The following is a 15,856-nucleotide window of genomic DNA, read 5'->3' as shown; positions in this document are numbered from 1 at the left end:
CTTCTGGCCCTTGCAGCGTTGCAGTGGCCCATGATGCCTCGTGGGTTACCGTACATCAGGAAACCATCGGTCTCCATGTGGACTGGAGAAGTGGCGGCTTGTCCGGCAGTGCAGAGTCGTCATCAGCCCTACTGTTCAAACTATGCGACGGCAGTCCACTACAGTCTTCATGTTGGTAATGCGTCCTTTGATAACTTATGACAAGCTACTGTTCATCAGAGAAAGAAACATAAGGAACTGTTCATGGGGTTGGATGACGAAGAGGATGAGGCATGTGAACCATGAGCACCAGCATAGACCTGTTAAGCTAAACTTGTGCATTGTAAATATTTTGCAATATTATGTAATGGAGAAAAGTTAACCAAAACTTCCATCCGCTCTTTGCAACTGAAGTCATTGCATTTCCCTCAGACCTCTCTCTCAATGCTCTATTTCTCACACATAACCCGTGACAGAAGCCCATTGATGCATTTGAGGAGTTGCAGCCAAACCAGTTCCTGTCCTATCCCAATGTTAACTCAGTGAGTTTCCAGCAGGCAGAACTGAATTTGTGGCTTTATTTTCCCCTTTACGACTGAAGTAGCTCAGTGACCAATTGTCACTGCAAGAGCCACCTCTGATGAGATCAGCTAATTGGACAGAAACTGGGATCTCGCCTGGCTCCAAACAGCACTGTGGAGTGTTTGTAACTACTTTATCTTCCAGCAATATTAGTTGTTACTCTTCATTGGCGCTCATATATTAAGATGGAAAGCTATATAATGTGCCAAGGAAATTGAAAACTTGCAATTTTGGACGAAGTTAATCATAATAGCACTTCATGCCCTCAGAAGTAATGTTAAACAACTGTATTTGTAACTAATTTCTTTTAGGCTGCCCCTCAGGACTGAGAATGACGTGCCTCCACTCCATTTCCCTAGCTGCAAATGTACTTGATCGGTAAGTAATCCATTCTAGTCTCATTGTCTCATTGATTGAGTTATATACTTTTTAAAAGTACAATCACCCATCATATCTGATTCCAATGTTTCCCTTGTAATTCCAAGTTGTGGAATACTCTAAGTCCACCTCTGAGGTATACTTTCATTTTATTCCAGTCTTGCAGCTTATGAATTTTTAATGATTCCTGGGAAATCTGTAATGACATGATACTTTAATGGCAGATTCTGATAAGTGCTAAAGAGTATGTTGCCATGACATGTGTCAGAGGACTTATACGAAGAAGCTTGCAACCCTTATTGTGAATTTAATTTATTCAACTGAAAATATATGGGAATCTTCATTTATAAATTGAAGGTTCAAATATTGCTTTACTTCTCACCTGCCCTGAACAGTGAATGAGGGATGTAGTTTTAATGGAATATTTATACGACTTCAAAGTGGAGGCTTTGTCATTTCCATTAACATTGACATTAAATAATACGAATACTGTCCCCTGGGCGCAGAATGCCTTTTTTTTTTAAATTTAAATTTAGACGCACAGCACGGTAACAGGCCATTTTGGCTTACACCCAATTAACTTACACCCAATTCACCTACCACCCTGGCACTTTTCAAACAGTGGGAGGAAACCGGATCCCCCGGGGAAAACCCACGCTGATGCAGGGAGAACGTACCAACAGACAGCGTGGGATTCGAACCCCAGTCCCGATCGCTGGCGCTGTGAAGGCGATGTGCTAACTGACTCACCTGCTATGACAGTCCCACCCCAAAGTTCAAATTTCAACTTTTAAACTGCTGAAGAACATTTTTATTTAAACTTGGCCAAATTGCTCTTGGTTTCACAGACGAGAACCAGGAATTATTTTTTGAAGTAGGAGAGCAAGGAATTAATTAACCACAATTATAAGGAGTTACTGGGTTTGCCACTCCTTTCCTTTCTCAAAGGTAAGCAACCAGCTCTGAAGAGCACTGATGGATGGTTCGATTATCTGGACTGACAAATGGGCATTACAATGTAATTTAAGGGATGACATTTTTAAATAGCAGATGTATATTATCAGGAATTCGATTGCTATGAATATATATTTCAATAAACTGATTTTTTGACATTTTCATTTCAAGAGAATCCACCTAAAGGGATTCACGAGAAAATTACCAGGACTGGAGGGGTTAAATTATAAGGAGATGCTCAACAGGCTGGGACTTTTCTTCCTGGAACCTTAAGAGGTTTATAAAATTACGAAGAGCAGAGAAAAGGTAAATAGTCATTTTCCCTGAGTAGGGGAACCTAAAACCAGAGTACATTGATTTAGGTTGAAAAGGTTTAAAATGTAATTGAGGGGAATTTTCTTAACCCAGAAGGCAGAGTGGGCCAAGGCAGATGAGCAGGAACTGGAAGGGAAGTGAGTGAGGGCTAAGTTGATGGTGGTGGAGGGGAAGCCACATTTGTGGATGAAGGCAGACCTTTCAGAAAATCTGAACAGAGAGAAAATAATAGAATTCTCGTAGGGGAATATGGAATGTGGTGCCAGACGAAGTGGTAGACGTGGCGACATTTGTGTTGTTTAAAATGCATTTGGACAGGTATTAGGAGGATCTAGGCTGAACGGAACTAGCTAGGTTGGCATGGAAGAGTTGTCCTGAAAGGACGGTTTCCGTCCTGTCGAAATCAACCAATTTTCTGTCACTGAGTCATGCCCCTGACTCACCTGCTATGATGGTCAGCACTGCTAGAATGCTTCTTCTGGGAAGTTTTGATTTGATGTTCACCATTTTGTCAGCCACAAACAAAAAAAGATTGAGCAAGGGACAAGAAATGATTGAGGATTTGAGCATTTGGATAACTTGGAGTGATCCACACCGATATTAAACATCAAAGCTCCCACAGAACCACTTGCAGATGGATGTGCAAATGTGCATAAAATATCACTCTTCCCTCAGTCTAGACCACATAAAATCCTTTGACTGGTCTTTAATCTTTTTCCCATCATTAGAGCCCTGTACTGTTAACATTGATTTTGTTATTGCTGTAAAAGACCGTGACTCCCCGACCCCTTCTCCCACTTTAACCTTTCTTCCTCTTCTTGGACACCCCATCCTGACCAGCTGCCCACTCTGGATTTTTTTTATTTCCAATTGCAGTTGAGACATCAACCATCTCAACTTCACCACCCCGCTCTCATATTCTAATCTTACTTCCTCCGAACGCTCTGCCCTCCACTATCTCCACAACAATCCCAACCTCATCATCAAATTCTCAGGAATGCTGATGTTGTTGTGGTCTGACACACTGACCTCTACCTTGCTGAGGCCCAATGAGCTCTCAGACACCACCTCCTACTTACCCCTTCCACAGGACCCCACCACTACTCATCAAACCACAACCTCCAGCACCATTTCCAACCTCATCACCTCGTCACCTCTCTCCAAAAGCCTCTAACCTCTGTGCCTCAACCCCACACTGCCTGCTTCTACCTTTACCCAAGATACATAAACTCAACCATCAGGGTAGATCCATTGTTTCCACTTGCTCTACTGAACTAGATACATTTTACCTTGACTCTACCTTTTCTCCCTACCTCCATCCATGACATCTCACATGCCCTCCAATTCTTCAATGACATCAGATTCCCCAAACTGGACTCATCTTCATAATGGATGCCCAATCCCTTAATACCTCCATCTCACATACAGGAGGTCTTAAAGCACTCCTTCTTTCAGAACCAGAGATCTGCCCAATCATCCTCTACCACCACCCATCTTCACCTGGCAGAACCTGTCCTCACTCTGAACAATTTCTCCTTTAACTCATCCCACTTCATCTAAATCAAACAAGTAGCCATGGGTTCCCGTATGTGTCACAGCTACGTCTGCCTGTTTGTGGGTTTTGTGGAGCAATCCATGCTGCAAGCCCACAGGCAAACCCCCTTGACTCTTCCTCTGATATATTAAGGACTACATCAGGGCTGCCTTATGCACCGACAATGAGCTCATCAACTTCATTCAATTCACAGCCAACTTCCACCCCGATCTCAAACTCACCTGGTCCAACAACAATATTCTCCCCTTCCTGGGGAAGAGTGTCTCCATTTCAAGAGACAAGCTTTCCACCAACATATATTTGAACCCACCGACTTTCAAAACTACCTCAACTATACTTCCTCACACCTTGTCCCTTGCAAGAATTCTATTGTTTTCTCTCTATTCTGATCTGCTGAATTGTCTGCCTTCTTCCACAAATGTGGCTTCCCCTCCACTACCATCAACTCAGCCCTCACTCACATCTCTTCCAGTTCCTGCTCATCTACCCTGGCCCACTCTACCCTCAGATATTACAAACTCAGGATTCCCTTGACCTCATGTACCACCCCACCAGGCCTTGCATCCAACACATTATCCTCCAGAATTTCTGGCACTTACAACAGGATCCCACTAACAGACACATCTTCCCCTCTCTACCTTCTGTAAGGACCACTTCCTCCATGACTCCCTTGTGCACTCATCCCTCTCCACTAATTTCGCCCCCCCCCAGCATCTACCCCTGTGGCCACAGGAGGTGCCACAGAGGCCTTTTATGTGAAGCAACTTTTCACTTGTTTATCCACAGAACTGATTTACTGAATTGCTCTTTGTGGCCATCTCTACATCAGAGAGACTGGGTACAGACTGGGAGATCATTTCAATGAGGACCTGCACTCTGCCGCACCAGTGACAGAAACCTCCCAATAGCCAACTATTTCAGTTCTGTGTCACACTCCCATTCTTACATTCTTCCATGGCCGATGTACTATCCCACCAAGACCACCCACAAATTGGAGGAAAAATACCTGATTTTCCATTTGGGAACTCTCTAGCCAGTTGGCATTAACATCAACTTTTCCAATTTCTGCTGACCTGCTCTTCTTTCCCATTCTCTTTCCATCACCCTGTCAGCTCTCCACCCCTCCCTCTCTATTCACTGAACCATTCCTCCTCCCCTTGTACATTGCTGTGCCCTCCCTCCCTTCTCCACCTATCATTTCCTGCCTTACCCTTGTATTCTGACACCTCCTGACATTTTTATTTAACTTGATGAAGGGCTCAAGCCCGAAACATCAGTTATGTATTTTTTTTTTATCTTTGGTATATAAAGGACACTTTTGCAAAGATCCTTGATCTTCAACTTGGTATTGATAACTGGAAACCTGAGTAGGCAGGTGCACTTTGGTTTTACATATCTGAGATGGCTACCAAAGTCACCAAAGAAACTATAAACTTTTTTGCTGGGATGTGCCTTTCTTGGTTTTTTGTCAGTTATGAATGGCAGCGAGACTGTCCCCACCTAGGTTATTGTGTGATGGAGTCCAGACAGAGTCACTGTTGAGATCTTAAAGGAGTTCCTTCTAGCAGATTGTAATTATATATTATTTAATATAAAAACCACTTAACAAACACATCACAATATTTCAAATATATGTGGTATTTTATAAAAATTAAAGAAAAAGTAAATACTAAAGAAAGAAAAACCTATAAATCTCCCAATCCCCTACAAACTAAAAAAAAGGAAAAAATCTTTAAACATACATATATACAGACACCCCCGACACAGACACCCCCGACACAGACACCCCCGACACAGACACCCCCGACACAGACACCCCCGACACAGACACCCCCGACACAGACACCCCCGACACAGACACCCCCGACACAGACACCCCCGACACAGACACCCCCGACACAGACACCCCCGACACAGACACCCCCGACACAGACACCCCCGACACAGACACCCCCGACACAGACACCCCCGACACAGACACCCCCGACACAGACACCCCCGACACAGACACCCCCGACACAGACACCCCCGACACAGACACCCCCGACACAGACACCCCCGACACAGACACCCCCGACACAGACACCCCCGACACAGACACCCCCGACACAGACACCCCCGACACAGACACCCCCGACACAGACACCCCCGACACAGACACCCCCGACACAGACACCCCCGACACAGACACCCCCGACACAGACACCCCCGACACAGACACCCCCGACACAGACACCCCCGACACAGACACCCCCGACACAGACACCCCCGACACAGACACCCCCGACACAGACACCCCCGACACAGACACCCCCGACACAGACACCCCCGACACAGACACCCCCGACACAGACACCCCCGACACAGACACCCCCGACACAGACACCCCCGACACAGACACCCCCGACACAGACACCCCCGACACAGACACCCCCGACACAGACACCCCCGACACAGACACCCCCGACACAGACACCCCCGACACAGACACCCCCGACACAGACACCCCCGACACAGACACCCCCGACACAGACACCCCCGACACAGACACCCCCGACACAGACACCCCCGACACAGACACCCCCGACACAGACACCCCCGACACAGACACCCCCGACACAGACACCCCCGACACAGACACCCCCGACACAGACACCCCCGACACAGACACCCCCGACACAGACACCCCCGACACAGACACCCCCGACACAGACACCCCCGACACAGACACCCCCGACACAGACACCCCCGACACAGACACCCCCGACACAGACACCCCCGACACAGACACCCCCGACACAGACACCCCCGACACAGACACCCCCGACACAGACACCCCCGACACAGACACCCCCGACACAGACACCCCCGACACAGACACCCCCGACACAGACACCCCCGACACAGACACCCCCGACACAGACACCCCCGACACAGACACCCCCGACACAGACACCCCCGACACAGACACCCCCGACACAGACACCCCCGACACAGACACCCCCGACACAGACACCCCCGACACAGACACCCCCGACACAGACACCCCCGACACAGACACCCCCGACACAGACACCCCCGACACAGACACCCCCGACACAGACACCCCCGACACAGACACCCCCGACACAGACACCCCCGACACAGACACCCCCGACACAGACACCCCCGACACAGACACCCCCGACACAGACACCCGCCCCCCCACCCCCCCACTCACCCACTCACACACACTCACACAGATACATATCTTCTTTCTTCTTCTTCTTTGGCTTGGCTTCGTGGACGAAGATTTATGGAGGAGTATGTCCACGTCTGCTGCAGGCTCGTTGGTGACTGACAAGTCTGATGCAGGACAGGCAGGCACGGTTGCAACGGTTGCAAGGGAAAATTGGTTGGTTGGGGTTGGGTGTTGGGTTTTTCCTCCTTTGTCTTTTGTCAGTGAGGTGGGCTCTGAGGTCTTCTTCAAAGGAGGTTGCTGCCTGCCGAACTGTGAGGCGCCAAGGTGCATGGTTGGAGACGATATCAGCCCACTGGTGGTCGTCAATGTGGCAGGCACCAAGAGATTTCTTTAAGCAGTCCTTGTACCTCTTTGGTGCACCTCTGTCTCGGTGGCCAGTGGAGAGCTCGCCATATAACACGATCTTGGGAAGGTGATGGTCCTCCATTCTGGAGACGTGATCCACCCAGCGCATTTGGGTCTTCAGCAGCATGGATTCGATGCTTGCGGACTCTGCCAGCTCGAGTACTTCGATATTGGTGATGAAGTCATTCCAATGAATGTTGAGGATGGAGCGGAGACAGCGCTGATGGAAGCATTCTAGGAGCTGTAGGTGATGCCGTTAGAGGACCCATGATTCGGAGCCAAACAGGAGCGTGGGTATGAAAACGGCTCTGTACACATTGATCTTTGTGTGTTTCTTCAGGTGGTTGTTTTTCCAGACTCTTTTGTGTAGTCTTCCAAAGGCACTATTTGCCTTGGCGCGTCTGTGGTCTATCTCTTTGTCGATCCTTGCATCAGATGAAATGGTACAGCCGAGGTAGGTAAACTGGTTGACCTTTTTGAGTTCTGTGTGCCCAATGGAGATGTTGGGGGGCTGGTGGTCATGGTGGGGAGCTGGGTGATGGAGGACCTTAAGGCTGACTTCCAGGCCTGGAATATACACACACACATATATGTATGTATTCATAGATGCCTATAAGAGAAAGGGAATGCTCGGGATTCATTTAAATTTTAATACAAACAGTTTATAAATACTGGCTCCATATTTCAAACATATAAATATAAATATGTTTGATATTTATCTCAAATTATAACTAATTTTCTCAAGTGGAATACAACTCTGAAATTTTATGTGCCATCTGTCCATTCTCAGATCAGTATCTGACTTCCAATCTATAGCAATACATTTCTAGCTATTCCCAAGGTAATTTGAACAACATTTACTTGATACATATTCAGTTTTAAATTCTGTTTAATCCCTCTAACATCTAGCAGTAAAAATAACATTGGATCCTGAGGGAATCTAACTGCAGTTATTCATTTTAATAAATGACCCAAACCAAGACAAAAAAGGTTTATTTGTGGAACACTGACAAGTCGAATGCAAAAAAAGTATCAACTTCTTGTTCACGGCTAAAACATAAATCTGAATAAATTCATATTATGCAACTTGTGGTGTTAAACATAGCTGATGAATAAAATTATATTGAGCTAACCGATAGTTCACATTTATTGTACTTTTCATACTCCCTCTACATGTCTGAATCCATCTACATTCATCTATTTGCTTATTTAAATCTACCTCCTAGTTATATCTTGATTTATGAACTCCTTTTTGAGGCTTCTTTTGTAATAATTTATACATCTCTGAAGTGAATTTCTTTACATCCCTAGTACTTAATAATAATTCTACCTCTGTCTCTGCTGGGAATACAAACTCTTGACCAAAAACTTCACAAAAAAATCTCTTAATTTGAGAATAACAAATTTTTGTATTTTCCAATAGCTAAAACTTTTCCTTCATTCTACTAAAAGTAATAAATTTCTCAGCTTCCTTCCAAAAGGTTACATTGAGCTCCTTCTTCTGTTTAGCTGTTAGGGTTTGGCGTCACTTTTTACAGCATTAAGCAACCCACACATTATGAGGAGAGGAAAGCTTTGAGCCTCATTTCCTCTCTTTGTTAAGTGTTCCTTAGGACATGGGTTGTCCTCTGAACCTGAGTCTTTTACCAGCTGTAGAGAAGTTTCTTTTCCTTTGAATAAATCAAAGCTTTTAACCCAGGACTTTTTTTTCGCTCAATGGAGGAATCGCTCAATGGAGGAATCGCTCAATGGAGGAATCGCTCAATGGAGGAATCGCTCAATGGAGGAATCGCTCAATGGAGGAATCGCTCAATGGAGGAATCGCTCAATGGAGGAATCGCTCAATGGAGGAATCGCTCAATGGAGGAATCGCTCAATGGAGGAATCGCTCAATGGAGGAATCGCTCAATGGAGGAATCGCTCAATGGAGGAATCGCTCAATGGAGGAATCGCTCAATGGAGGAATCGCTCAATGGAGGAATCGCTCAATGGAGGAATCGCTCAATGGAGGAATCGCTCAATGGAGGAATCGCTCAATGGAGGAATCGCTCAATGGAGGAATCGCTCAATGGAGGAATCGCTCAATGGAGGAATCGCTCAATGGAGGAATCGCTCAATGGAGGAATCGCTCAATGGAGGAATCGCTCAATGGAGGAATCGCTCAATGGAGGAATCGCTCAATGGAGGAATCGCTCAATGGAGGAATCGCTCAATGGAGGAATCGCACAATGGAGGAATCGCACAATGGAGGAATCGCACAATGGAGGAATCGCACAATGGAGGAATCGCACAATGGAGGAATCGCACAATGGAGGAATCGCACAATGGAGGAATCGCACAATGGAGGAATCGCACAATGGAGGAATCGCACAATGGAGGAATCGCACAATGGAGGAATCGCACAATGGAGGAATCGCACAATGGAGGAATCGCACAATGGAGGAATCGCACAATGGAGGAATCGCACAATGGAGGAATCGCACAATGGAGGAATCGCACAATGGAGGAATCGCACAATGGAGGAATCGCACAATGGAGGAATCGCACAATGGAGGAATCGCACAATGGAGGAATCGCACAATGGAGGAATCGCACAATGGAGGAATCGCACAATGGAGGAATCGCACAATGGAGGAATCGCACAATGGAGGAATCGCACAATGGAGGAATCGCACAATGGAGGAATCGCACAATGGAGGAATCGCACAATGGAGGAATCGCACAATGGAGGAATCGCACAATGGAGGAATCGCACAATGGAGGAATCGCACAATGGAGGAATCGCACAATGGAGGAATCGCACAATGGAGGAATCGCACAATGGAGGAATCGCACAATGGAGGAATCGCACAATGGAGGAATCGCACAATGGAGGAATCGCACAATGGAGGAATCGCACAATGGAGGAATCGCACAATGGAGGAATCGCACAATGGAGGAATCGCACAATGGAGGAATCGCACAATGGAGGAATCGCACAATGGAGGAATCGCACAATGGAGGAATCGCACAATGGAGGAATCGCACAATGGAGGAATCGCACAATGGAGGAATCGCACAATGGAGGAATCGCACAATGGAGGAATCGCACAATGGAGGAATCGCACAATGGAGGAATCGCACAATGGAGGAATCGCACAATGGAGGAATCGCACAATGGAGGAATCGCACAATGGAGGAATCGCACAATGGAGGAATCGCACAATGGAGGAATCGCACAATGGAGGAATCGCACAATGGAGGAATCGCACAATGGAGGAATCGCACAATGGAGGAATCGCACAATGGAGGAATCGCACAATGGAGGAATCGCACAATGGAGGAATCGCACAATGGAGGAATCGCACAATGGAGGAATCGCACAATGGAGGAATCGCACAATGGAGGAATCGCACAATGGAGGAATCGCACAATGGAGGAATCGCACAATGGAGGAATCGCACAATGGAGGAATCGCACAATGGAGGAATCGCACAATGGAGGAATCGCACAATGGAGGAATCGCACAATGGAGGAATCGCACAATGGAGGAATCGCACAATGGAGGAATCGCACAATGGAGGAATCGCACAATGGAGGAATCGCACAATGGAGGAATCGCACAATGGAGGAATCGCACAATGGAGGAATCGCACAATGGAGGAATCGCACAATGGAGGAATCGCACAATGGAGGAATCGCACAATGGAGGAATCGCACAATGGAGGAATCGCACAATGGAGGAATCGCACAATGGAGGAATCGCACAATGGAGGAATCGCACAATGGAGGAATCGCACAATGGAGGAATCGCACAATGGAGGAATCGCACAATGGAGGAATCGCACAATGGAGGAATCGCACAATGGAGGAATCGCACAATGGAGGAATCGCACAATGGAGGAATCGCACAATGGAGGAATCGCACAATGGAGGAATCGCACAATGGAGGAATCGCACAATGGAGGAATCGCACAATGGAGGAATCGCACAATGGAGGAATCGCACAATGGAGGAATCGCACAATGGAGGAATCGCACAATGGAGGAATCGCACAATGGAGGAATCGCACAATGGAGGAATCGCACAATGGAGGAATCGCACAATGGAGGAATCGCACAATGGAGGAATCGCACAATGGAGGAATCGCACAATGGAGGAATCGCACAATGGAGGAATCGCACAATGGAGGAATCGCACAATGGAGGAATCGCACAATGGAGGAATCGCACAATGGAGGAATCGCACAATGGAGGAATCGCACAATGGAGGAATCGCACAATGGAGGAATCGCACAATGGAGGAATCGCACAATGGAGGAATCGCACAATGGAGGAATCGCACAATGGAGGAATCGCACAATGGAGGAATCGCACAATGGAGGAATCGCTCAATGGAGGAATCGCTCAATGGAGGAATCGCTCAATGGAGGAATCGCTCAATGGAGGAATCTCTCAATGGAGGAATCTCTCAATATCCTTGTCTATTTCATCAAACTTGACCTGGTTCTTCTTAGTAAAAAAAGTCGAGTCTCTTCATAGGTACCAATTACTTTAGGGTCACTCATAGATTCAAACACTCCACAAGTCCTTGTAAAGTGGTAATTAACCGACTACTATGAAGAGTTGTCATTATGGGATGTCAGCTGTCAATCTAGCAGATATTGGTTCCTGACACAGGACTGGTGATGAGCATATCTGGGCACCTGGCCTTTGATTGCTGCTTAACTGCTAAACATAAATGTTATTTTCTGGATTGTTTTGAGCTAGATTTTAACAGAATCATATCATACAAAGGTCCTGGACAAAAACAAATCTTTTGCAAAAGGCCAAAGTTACTAATGTAAAGGTGGCTGGAAATGAACCTTATCAACTCCTTTTGCATTGCCTCTGAACTGGTTATTCATGCTTTATCGAACAACATACCTGGCAGCAACTTTGAAGCAACTATCATCAAACCCCAGCTCCAATCACAACAAAGACATTAAAAGCCAATTAAAATTTTGTGGTCAAATTTAAGGCAAGAATGAACAGATCCTTCTACAATTGATGCATAGGACCTTTAGTATTGATCTGAATCATCTGTCACTTGTTCAAAAGCCTGACTACTTATAAAACCACATTCCCTCACTCTTATATTGGACCCCCATCCTACGTTTGAACGTTTCTAAATTAAGACAAGTGGAAGACACATAACTTTAACATGGCCACCTGTGAAACATCTCAGCCAATTTTGTTTCCACAAGGAAATAAGATTACAGGAAGTACAATTGTTTTGATCTTTTCTGCATTATATTATTTAATACTTTGATGTAATAGTTAATTTGTCATAAGTAAACAGCCAAGGTACTAAACAACTTTTAGAAGCTGGGGCATCACGATTGGTGCAGTGGTTGGCACAACACTATTACAGCACCAACGATCAGGTCCAAGTTTCAAATCCCATGCAATCTGTAAGGAGTTAGTACGTTCTACCTGTGCCTGCCTAGGTTTATCCCGGGGGCTACAGTTTTTTTTTTAACCACCCTTCAAAATGCACTGGGGGTTAGAACCATAGAACACTACAGAACAGAGAACAGGCCATTCAGCCCTTCTAGCCTGTGTTGAGCATTATTCTGCTTGTCCCATTGGCTTGCTCCCATTCCATAACTTTCCAGCCCTCTTCAGTCCAAATTTATTCTTAAAACAAGATCAAGCCCGCATTCACCACATCAGATAGCAGCTCATTTCACACTCCCACCATTCCCTGAGTGAAGAACATTCCCCTAATGTTCCCTCTAAATCTTTCCTCTTTCAGCTTAAAACTATGACCTCTTGTATCTATCACCCCCCACACAAAAAATCCTACTCGCACCCTCTCTGTCTATGCCTCTCAAGCTTGTAAACCTCTATCAAATCTCCCCTCATTCTTTTTCGCACCAAGGAATAAAGTCGTAACTTGTTTAATCTTTCCCTGTAGCTCAAATCCTGAAGACCTGGCAACATCCTAGTAAATCTTCTCTGCTTTCTTTCAACCTTATTGATATCCTTCCTGTAGTTTGGTGAACAGAACTGCACACAATGCTCCAAATTTGGCCTCGCCAATATCTTAAAAACTTCAACAGAACATCCCAACTCCTCCTCTCAATACTTTGATTTATAAAGGCTAAGATGCCAAAAGCTTTCTTTTCAACCCTGTCCACCTGCAGCACTTTATGCTTGTCTGCATTAAACTCCATCTGCTATTTTTTGGCCCATTCTCCCAGTTGGCCCAGATTCCTCCTTTTCAGACTAAGGCTATAAAGAATTACATTTCAAATGAAAAATCCAGGGTGTGGCAGTGATTGAAATTGTTTGCATCAGCTCTATCTCAGCAGATGATTCTTTGTTATTGCAATGATTGTAAAGGTGAAAAATAAATCCATATATTTCCACAAGGAGAAAAGAGGTTCTGATGGAGCTTTGTCAATGTAAGAAATAGAAGACGATCATGACCAACAACTGTACATGAACAGCAGGCTTCTCCATTTGAAGCCTGATGGTGGTGTGCGCCCTTCCATACAGTTGTGAATGAGATCGGCACCTTCAGTTGAGGTGTCCTTAAGCTAAGGTGTCCAACCAAAAGCCAGGAAACCAATGTTCTTCATTTTTAATGGAGCAAAAGCAAATCAATAGCGAGATTATCTCAAAGGGACAGCATTTTTCCAATGGTCAGATTGTGTAATCTCTTGCTATATGATAATAACAAATGAGAATGCTCAGTGTGTTGAAAATGTGCTCCAACATCAACAAAATGTTCAGCAGATCAGGCGCCATCTATGGAAACTGAAGTACATTTCAGGTTGAGATCACTTGTCAGATCAGAGAGAGAGAAAAGGTTGTTTTAGATTGTATTGCAGGTGGTGGGCTTGGTGGGGGTGGGTGGGGGAGAAGAAAGAGAAGATAGAAAGGTCAAAGGGAATATCATTGTTAGAGCGAGACCAAATATATTTCAAAGCATTTTACCTTTTTTGTTCAGATCATATGTGGCAGTGGGACTTACCCAAATAAGGCTAATGTAGAAACAAACTAAGCCAAATCACAGAAGGATGAAGAGCAAAAATAATCAGTTCTGATACAGGCAGCCATCATGATCTATGTTAGATCCCTCAATTCCTTTCACATCCAAAAATCTTTGGTCTCCAAAGTACTCAGCTCTACAAACCTCTTGAATGGGAAGTATCAAAGTTTCACCGCCCTCAGGATGAAGAAAATTCTTTTCCTCTCAGGGAAGGGGCATCCAGAACTAGAGGGCACACATTTAGGATGAGAGAGAAAATTACAAGAGATCAGAAGGTTAGGTTTTTGGTAAGCTGGTGGTGGATATTTGAAACAAGCTGCCAGAGTAATATACTATTCTAATATTTAAAAGGCATTTGGACAGATATTTGGCTAAGAAGGTGAAAGGTGGCTCCGGGCCTAATGTGCTCAAATTGGATTAGTGTAGCCATCACAGCTGGTATGGATAATGTGGCGGTAAGGGCCTATTTTGATGCTTGTTGTTCTATGATTCCATGGCTTCTCTAAATAATTTGGCAACGTGAATGAAGGTTTTAAATTTATTTGAGGTGACGAATTTCCAGCTAGATAGTTCAAAGAAACTTCCTCCTCAGAACACATTTTCCCTGAGATTTCTACTTTTTTTTTGTGAAGTTCAAATGAGCCTAGATCGTGGATTAAAATTGAATTCTAAAAATAACTTATTTTATCATCGAGTCGAGTCTGGAGATAACTTTGGATTCCAGAAGAAAAACAAAAAAATTCCTCACCATCCAATCTTACAGCAGTAGTTACAAATTATTGTTAATTAAAAATTGATCTAAAGCATGGCCCATGAGCCCAAATGGGCACCCAATTAACCTACCCCCCCCCCCCACCCTCCCAGTACATTTCGAACGGTGGGAGGAAACTGGAGATTCTAGGTAAAACCCATGCTGACAGAAGGAGAACATACAAACTCCTTACACACAGCATGGGATTTGAATCCCAGTCCTGATTACTGGTTCTGTAAAGACTTTGCGCTATCCATTATGCTAATCAAGCTGCCTCTTCCTTCAGCAATTACTGTGTCTGGTTTTTAAGATAACAATACACAAATTTCTTATACATACTTTGCATTTGCTCAAGGTCATCTGTGATGTTAACATAAGTAAGTTTTCCCAAACACTTGAAATGTATCAACTTAAAAAAAAATCTTGGGAATCTGTAATGGAAGCTAAAATTGCTGGAAATACTCACAGATCATGGAACCCCGACGGAGACAGAAATGGTAGAATGCTTCAGGTCCATGATCTCACCCCAGACTTTGAACTTGTTGAAATTTAATCTCAATTTTGTTTTATTTGAAATCTATTAATATTGGTCAAGTAAAAAAGTGCTTGGATGGGTAGAAATGCTGGCGACTTTCCCAGTCTCGTTGCTCTTGTCGTTAACGTCCCCTTGAACTCCAGAAAGTTGCAAGACACTTGTGTTGTAACTATTTGTCATTATTTGAAATTTTGACCACTTGCT

At 45.0% G+C, this 15,856-nt stretch overlaps 1 long non-coding RNA gene across 1 annotated transcript in view; it reads left to right on the top strand.

Moving 5' to 3' along the window:
• Nucleotides 1-859: 859 nt before the first annotated feature.
• LOC138747487 (uncharacterized) overlaps nucleotides 860-15,856 on the top strand; it is a 49,569-nt gene continuing 34,572 nt past the window's right edge. Inside the window, exon 1 of the long non-coding RNA XR_011347514.1 lies at nucleotides 860-939. This is a non-coding gene — a long non-coding RNA (uncharacterized lncRNA). The remainder of the gene's footprint in view (nucleotides 940-15,856) is intronic.

The sequence above is a fragment of the Narcine bancroftii genome, chromosome 12, assembly GCF_036971445.1.
Source record: "Narcine bancroftii isolate sNarBan1 chromosome 12, sNarBan1.hap1, whole genome shotgun sequence".
NCBI classification, from domain to species: domain Eukaryota; kingdom Metazoa; phylum Chordata; class Chondrichthyes; order Torpediniformes; family Narcinidae; genus Narcine; species Narcine bancroftii.
This window is presented reverse-complemented; position numbering and strand designations above follow the sequence as displayed.